The 8,700-nt window shown below is 38.0% G+C and overlaps 1 pseudogene; it reads left to right on the forward strand.

The window, feature by feature from the left end:
* The first annotated feature begins 7,599 nt into the window (after positions 1–7,599).
* Positions 7,600–7,700, forward strand: LOC140521810 (U6 spliceosomal RNA; annotated as a pseudogene).
* Positions 7,701–8,700: the final 1,000 nt, after the last annotated feature.

Here is an 8,700-nt window from a genome sequence, read left to right on the forward strand (position 1 = left end):
GGTTAGAGGTGAGTGATTTAACTAAAGAATAGTGGATGGATAATAGTCATCCTGAGGAAAGAAAGAAAAGGCTTCCTGCTCCTTGTTTCTTGAGGATTAAACTTGTCTGACTATTAATGCATAAAAGTGTGAGGAAGGAGAGAAATAGAGCCTCAGGAAACTACCTGGTGTAACATCTTATTTTTTTTTCCCTGAGAGTAAAAATACTTGGTTGCCTCTTGTTTTATGAGGCAGTAAAGTATTTTAGCATGTAAATATTGATGCTGAGACCCATGGGACCTGGAAGTGCTGAGCACATTTGCAGGGCATAAAGACCACAGCTAAATGAAATTGTATCTTTCCCTATAAAATGCAATCTGCCCCTCCATGGGTTTTTGCCATCCTGTTGTTTTTATTTTCTTTGTCTTTATAAATGGATCCATCCTGCTGGTCTATTGGAAGTGTCACTAGTATTTCTTCCTGAAAGTTAGCTAGCCTACTAATTATCTTTAAAACTCTAATTAGGTGATTTCAGCTAAAATTAACACATCAGGCAAGTGCCAGGCTTCTGGGGGAGACTGCTAAGAATGAGAAAAACAGATAAGTAAAGATGTAAAAATAATTTGTAGAAGAAATACACAGAAATAAAGCAGACTGGAAATATGAAAATATTATTTTGTCTTTAACTTGTCTGGGAGCCAATGAGAATGAGTAGTCCTGGACTTGTGTACAGCTATTCTAACAATATTTTGTCTTATCCACACTTCTTGTGGAAAGATAGGGAAATATCATGTCCCTAGTCACTTGTAGAAAGTTGTAGAAGATTATATTTGAACACAGTGTGTTGGGCCCTATTATCCATTGGAATATTGGAAAACTGGAAAATCCCTCTATATTGACGGAAAATCTCCACCTTTTATTGTGTTGCTGTTATGCCCTGGAACAAGTAATATAGTTAGGGAAGTTTTGCTACTTCCTGTTCAATCTGAATTTACTTCTTGTCCCCTTCATAAGGGAAAAGGGACTGAGCAAAGTCTGTATTCCCTTCTTAACCTTGCAAACCAGAATATTGAAATGATCATTAGTGAATTAAATGCAAGCTCTCCTACAGAAAAGACTATTTCGTTAAAAAAAATTTCCAGCAATTTGCATAATAGCTGACTTGTAGCAGGTATTTAATAAGTGCTTATTGATTCAAAGATCATCATACACTTAGGATAATAAATATAGAACTGGAAAGGACTCCTAAGGTTATCTTAGTCCAGTCCTTCATTTTATAGTAAGGAAATTGATACCCAAGGAGGCTAAGTGAATTATTGATGGGCACACAAATAATATCAGAGGTGAGTTTTGAACCTGGGTTCTCTGACTACAAAGCCAGACCCATGGTAACATACTACTTATCTGTAGCTTTTAATTAGATATTCCATTGGGACCACATGTACTGATTACAGATGATTCCTACTGTATAAGTGCTTGTAATTATACTCTATTTTTGGCATTTTTCCATTTGCTTTGAAATTTTGCAACTCCCAGAATAACTTTCCTTTCCTTGACAGGAATTAAGCATGGTTTCATTGCTTTTGACTGTTCTGTGTCTAATCAGATTTCCCATCCATACTTTTCTATCATCACTCTCTTTTCTTGTCACTCAGCCAAGGACAACCCTCATTTTCAAGTACCTTCCTCAGAGTATATTAGGTAGCCTAAGTTATTGATGCCTTTTGCTTCTATGGACAAAGAAACACCTCTATATGGAAATAGGAATATAAAAATAAAAAAACAAGCTCAGGTGGCATAATTCAGCTAGACTACACTAGAATTAACCTTATAGCTTCATCACTGTTTGCTCTTCATTATGGTTCAAGCTATGCATGGAGTAAGGTACAATCTAGGCCAACACCAACACTCATGAACATTCTCTCTAACACCACCCTGAGGACAATAAGGAAAGGATAGGTTTTATTAAACACCATTGTTGCCATAGTTCTGTGCCCCCCAGATTTTATGGATCTCTCCTCACTAATCACATTCACCACCACGTTTCCTGCCTTTCACCAAACCCTCTTTGTTGCTATATTCATTCATGACAAAATCCAGTCTCTTTTACCATTTACCAGAGCATTTTTCTTCTTTGGAAGCCCCTTCTTCCTCTTTGGAAGCCCCTAAAACCTTCAGGGCAATTTCTAATACAACCAAGTGATTTTTGCATCAGTTGCTGTGAGAGAGCACTTACCTACTGAACTTTAAATGCACTTAGAATGCATTCTTCTCACTGCTCAGTCCCATCATATCCAATGACAAAGGGAGTAGTTTAAGGAACAGTAATACTTAAGAGACAAATATTTTCCTGAACAAATAGAAGTGTCTTTGTTCCCACTCATACTTGGCTAAGTAGCTTTTATTGCAGCCTTCCCCTTACCTTTCCAGAGGGCAAAGGATTGTACCAGGTGGAAGCTGGCTTAAAGATAATGTGTGAAATAGATGACATTTGACTTTCATTCTTCTAAATCCATTTTCCTCCACCCTGAAATACACTCCCATGTTAAGTGAAGAGAATACTGGGTGTGGGGTCAGAATGTCTGGGTTCGAATACTGGTTGTATAGCTTCCTGGTTCTATGCTTCCAAGTCACTTAAGCTCCTCATTTTCCTTATGTGTAAAACGATGGAATTAGATTAGAATGATCTTTATGGTCCCTTTTAGATTTAAATCCTATGAGACCATAATACCTTCAAACACCCCAGGGGTATGTTGGTAAATATGTAACAACTGGTTCCTCAAAAATCATGATACACTTTTAAGTTTAATGTGCATTAACACTATATCACATTTTTAAATGTACACAGTCAGTAAAATCATTGAGGTGAAAATACAATGAAAATTTAGCTACTGGCTCTCATGAAAATGTATGAGCTGGCTCTAGGACACGCCCAAATTATTTAATGTCCCCTCTACAGATTGTGCCCTCCATAATTGGGACCTTTATTCTGCCAGAGTCCCTGAGGACTTGTGTTGATTTAAGTGAAATTGAACTATAGGAGATATCTGACTTTCCCAGAATATATTTCCACTGAGGCTAGACCCTGTATACTAGAGACAGAGTCCTGTGTATTAGATTATTAGGGTTATGAATAGGAGAAAATTATGTCTACCATGAAGAAGTAGGAAGTGTGATACATAGGAAAAGATTAAAAGATTATGGAGATGGATGAGGGGAAGAATTTGCAGAGGAGAAGAAAGGAGACAAAAAAAATCAAAGATATTTCAGAGTGAGAATACATCTAGGGGATATATACATATGAAGTAGTAGAATAGTTTAGATGACTTCCTTTTTTCCAGTAACTTCTTGCATTCTTAGGGACCTCTCCATTTTGGTATCAGTATCCCAAATATCAAGCTGTGGAATTCAACATAACAAAATAAAGTTATTTGAATAGACAAATAAAATGTAATTTAATAACTCTGAGTTATTTCACTGTAATGACACAGCCCCACAAATTATAAGGCTAGTGACAAAAGGAAATGAGCAAACCAGACCACCCAAAGGCACAGAAAGTGGGTCAGTCTAATGAAAGCTACTGGTATTAATAACACCATTTCTTCTACTGACTAGAGTCTCAGCAGGGTCACAAATACTATCCATGGTGCTGATATCAGTGCTCACAGAAATTGAATTTTAATCATTTTCCAAAACCACATAAAGTGAAACTATGAGAGTGATCACTCTTACTGGAATGGTACAGTACAAAGAGCCTTGGACTTGAAATCAGATGACCTGGGATCAAATCCTGGGTTTTCTACCTGCCACTTGCCTGGTTGTTGACAAGTTACTTAACAAATAAAGTCACTGAATTAGATAATCTCAAAGAGCAGTTAGAACTTCTAATTGAAATGAAACTTTGGCTTTATTCAACATATTGATTTCCTCTCTCATTCAAAGAGAACACACCAAACATTTCTACCTAATATTTTATTCCTACTTGATACCTGATTTAGATAAGTTAACATGGTGTGTAATAGTAGATGAAGGGCAAGTCTTAAAACGAGGAAGACCTGAGTTCAAGTCCTTTATCTGAAATTTGCTGCCTACATGACTATGGGCAGTTTTTTAACCTCTTAGGCACCTCCAAGATTTTATATTACAGACAAGGTATCTATCTTGGAGGAAGTTTCCACTTCCATTAGAAGTGCTTCACACAGATGATTTGATTCAATCCAAATTAGTCCAACAGGATTTTCTACTTAATTCCAGAAGATTGGGGTGGTGGTGGGCTTTAGGAAATTGATAAAAAAAAATTTACCTGTATCTACTTGAAAAGAAACTGATTTAAAATTAAATGTGTGGAGATGCTTAGAATTGTTGTCTTTTGAACTGCTTATACTGCAGAAGGGAATAATTCATCTAGCCCAGCAGACAGATACCTTCCCACCCCCACCTCTAAATTCTTATTTGAAGAGCATCCATTTGTACTGTATACAGTTTCTCAGGCAAAACTATTAATCTTACACTACCTTGTGTTCACGTGTGTGCTGAAGCAGCATTTCTGAAAGTGTTAGTAGTTTTGTAGTTCTACTTTGAAAAATATTGATTAAGTACTACAAAGAATCAGCAAGATGAATGCATGGATAGATATGCTTTGCTCTTGATGAAATAGCATATAGACCAGCCATGCAGGATCAGATTTCATTTATGCTATATATCAGTTCTAGTGTATAGGCAAAAGATCAGAGAGGGACTAAAAAGATGTGAATTCTGGTCCTGGCTCTTCTACTACCTCGACATGTGATATTAGGAAAATCACCTCTCAGAGTTCCCTTAGAGAGGAAAGTTACCTCTTTAAATCTCATTGCCTTCACTTGTAAGATCAGGGAGTTGACCTAACTTTCAATGTCTATTCTTGTTTCCTGCTAGTGTCCTTCATGTCAACTAGAACAAAACAAGCCTTTAAGCTAGGGGTGGCTGGGATCACAACAGAGAAGGCTACAGACAGGAGAGTCAGGACACAAAGAAAAGTTTAATTTCAGATGGAGAAAAATGATGTTTATAAATGGAAGCCCCCTTCACAATACACACACACGCGCGCGCGCACACACACACACACACAAGAAGTAGGGCTTAACATGGTGTACCAAAAGCAGATCTTATAAACATGGAAACCATAAGGGACATGAAATAATCACTTTTAGGTCTTGAATTGTCATGGGCCCTGTGAGAACAGTATTATATCAAGTCCTGGGGGCTGTGATTGCTTACAGGGTGCAGAATCAGAGATCTGTGATGGAAACAGGAGTATAATACCTACCAGTGACAAGAAACAGGGATTGTGGATATGTGATGGATGGACCTGGGAAACAGAGGGAGCAAAATCCCTCAGTGAACACCTGGTGCTGGGCCAAGCAATACACTTTGCCAGAGGATGAGATCATTCTGCAGCACAAAGGAGTACTGTCATGCCAAGCTCAGGGCACAGCCTGCTTGTGGTTTTTATGTATATAAGACCTGCCTTGTTAAACATGTCAAACCCTCCTTCTTAGGAGGTGGGACTTCCATTTGCAAACATCATTTTCCTCACTGAAATTAATTAAACTTCTGTTTGTGTCCTGACTTTCTTGTCTCTAGTTGGCTTTATTTCTGCTCCAGTCACCCTCAGGTTAGAGACCAGTTCTGGTTTGGTTAATAGCTACAATATCTAACTTACCCCAAATCAGACCATGAATTCTGCTATCTATTGTAGCTATCCTGCCATAGGTCCAACCATTGCCCCACTTTTCCCCATGTGGAATAGTATTCTTTGAATGGGACTACCAGAATCCATGCCCTCAGTTCATGGGGAATTTAATCCATTCAGCTGTGCAATTTCTACCCTGAGGATACGCTGTTTTGATAGGCAAAAGAGAATTAACTCACCTAGCCTACATCTATCTGAGTCCAGATAGGCCATGCTTCATATAACATCCAGATGTATAGCCTGGCCATGTGCTTGGTTATTTTTCACCTGATCTTACCTGGCCCAACAAGCCACTTCCCAGTCATCTCCTAGTTTTGCTACCATTTGCCTTCACTGTGCCCTCCCTTTCAACTTAGCTCCCCTTTATGTGTTGCCATTCCTTGTTAGAATTTAAGATCCTTGAGAGCAGGGGCTGTCTTGCTTAGCACTATTTTTATTCTCAGTGCTTAGCACATTGTCCAGCAGTAGTAAGAGCATAATGAATCATTTTTCATTGATTTATTGACTGATTTATGGAATAGCTGTGAGAAGGAAATGAATTAATTTCATGATATTATGTGTTCTGGAGTATGCTAGTCCCCTGGTTGTTTAGATTCAATAGTGAAATAACATGAGATACTCATAGATCATTTAACTATTAACAAAAACAAAAATATTTACTTGCCCATATTGAATAAGCCTATTCAACAAAGATAGGCATTGAATATATTCAGCTAAGTGAAATTCCCTTGCCTGAACTAACTATCATTACCTACCAATCAAGCCTCAGAGTGATCCTTGGAGTACTTCCTGGCTGTTTTGTGTTCAGGAAATGAAAAAGTGATGACAAGAGTTTGAGCCTTTAGTGTTCTGAGCCAACCAGGTCTCCAGGTTGGTTTCAATACCTCTAAAAAATAGTCTGTTTTGCCCATATACTGCCTGCATTCCTATATAATAGAAGGAAATAGTCTATGATAAAGGCTGAAGGGAATTTATCACTAAGTAAGTGTAGAACTCGGTGAGTTAATGCACAATTACCAGGAAGAAATTTGAATACAAAGTAGGTAAAAGAAAGGAGGATTCTCTCTGACACTTTCTTTAAGGAAAAATGGAAAGGATTGAGAATTAAACAAGACATCAATGAAAATATAGCAACAGAGGCTGAAGGTATCTGTCAGCTGCAGGTGTTATTAATAGGGGGCTTGGAAGACAGGCCATCAGGGTTAAATAAAGATAATCAAGATTTGCCTTTCTCTTAGAAAACTACAAATACAAATACAAAAAGTTAGTGAACCTGCTGCCAATGAATTTAGATTCTAATAGGGACACTTATGATAATTATCAGGGTGTCCAGAGAAGGGGATTTTTTTGGGGGGGATGTCACAGGGATTGTGAATAGAGCCACAGGACAGCAGAGTGTCATGCTCTCCCTAGGGGCTATCATGTACTGAATTGATTTTTGTTCCTAAAGCAAGAACAAGAGTAAAAAGGGATGGAGGAGGAAGTCTTTATAGGGTGGTAGGGAAGATGGCAAGAAATCAAGCTGGGTAGGTCCTGATGTCTTGGTGGATGACTGAATGTACCGTGAAACATAGTCTGAGACAATTCAGCTCCAAGAAAGAATCCCAAAGTTGCAAAGTCCTATCCTGGAAAAACAGCGATGAAATAGGACAGAGCCCATGACTTTAAGAAGCTTTTACAGAGCAACTTATAACCAAATAGGAATAGAAACACCCTAGAACAATCAATCAGGGATATGTTAGAGCCTCCCTCCTTCCTTCCCTTTCCTTCTTTCAAAATTTAAGAACAACACATTAATAATTATAGTGTTTACATTTACATGGTATGTTGGGGTTTGCAAAGCACTTTATCAATATTATCTCATTTTATCCTTGGAATAAATGTAGGAGGTGCTTGCTTTGGCAGTACATATACTAAAATTGGAATGATACAGAGTAGATTAGGATAACCCCTAGTGATGGCAATCAAAATAGGATCTTTCGCTGTTTTTGTTTTAGTATAATCAAGTACCCCTGCTTGAATCTTGCCTTTATCCATCAAGAGTCTTTACAAGGAATAACTATGGAAACAAGAGTTTCTTTAACTAGTGTATTTGTATCGTTAATTATTTTAATGTGATTAAAGCTCTTTCCCACCCATTGATGGGTTTGCCCATTGTGGGAAGCTTAATTAGGGGCCTTGTTTTATAGGAGGATGTCAAGTACCTTTTGCTTTTTCTATTGAGGCACTGGGTCAAAGGGTTGTGAGGCCCTTTGGCTGTAAAAAAGGTATAGGCTTTGAGAACCTAGATGTCTTGCTTCCCTCTCTAGTAACTACGGTCAGATAGTTGGGGGTCCAATGGTCTGTTGAATTTGGACAGAGGAAGCCATGTCTGTTGACTTTTGATTTCTCTGTATTTTCTTTGAAATTCAGGGTGCTGATTCATTGAACTAACTGAATGATATATGTACTGGCTTAAAGGAACGATATATGTGCTTGATGAAAGTGATTGTTAACCCCTTGTGGTGCTTACTGATACAAGTCCCTATCCACAACTTCCTACACTAGAGACTTTGAAGTTCAGGGTGTTGATTCTCCTGAAGTAGGTGAATGATATATGTGCCTGGTTAAAGAAATGATATATGTGCTTAATTAAAGTGATTGTTAGCCCCTTGGAAGTTGCTTTCCTTTTATGAATGCAGATCTAAGAACCTGTGGTAACAGGCCGCCCTGTGTTATGTTGGGGTGCTTACTGCTACACCCCTGTGCAAGGATGACATACAAATTCATGAAGTGTCCATATTTAAAAAAAAAAAAGAATAGCTATAGGAAGTAGATGCTATTATTATCCCTATTTTGCATTTGAGGAAACTGAGGGAGACAGGCGTCAACTTGCCTATGGTCAAACTGCTAGTAAGTGTCTGAAGACATATTTGAATTCAGGTCTAGTTTCTAGTTACTGTGCCCCCTAGCTATCTCCATAGATTTCAAATACTCATAATTTCTAAGGT

The sequence above is a fragment of the Notamacropus eugenii genome, chromosome 1 (assembly GCF_028372415.1).
Source record: "Notamacropus eugenii isolate mMacEug1 chromosome 1, mMacEug1.pri_v2, whole genome shotgun sequence".
Lineage (NCBI taxonomy): Eukaryota > Metazoa > Chordata > Mammalia > Diprotodontia > Macropodidae > Notamacropus > Notamacropus eugenii.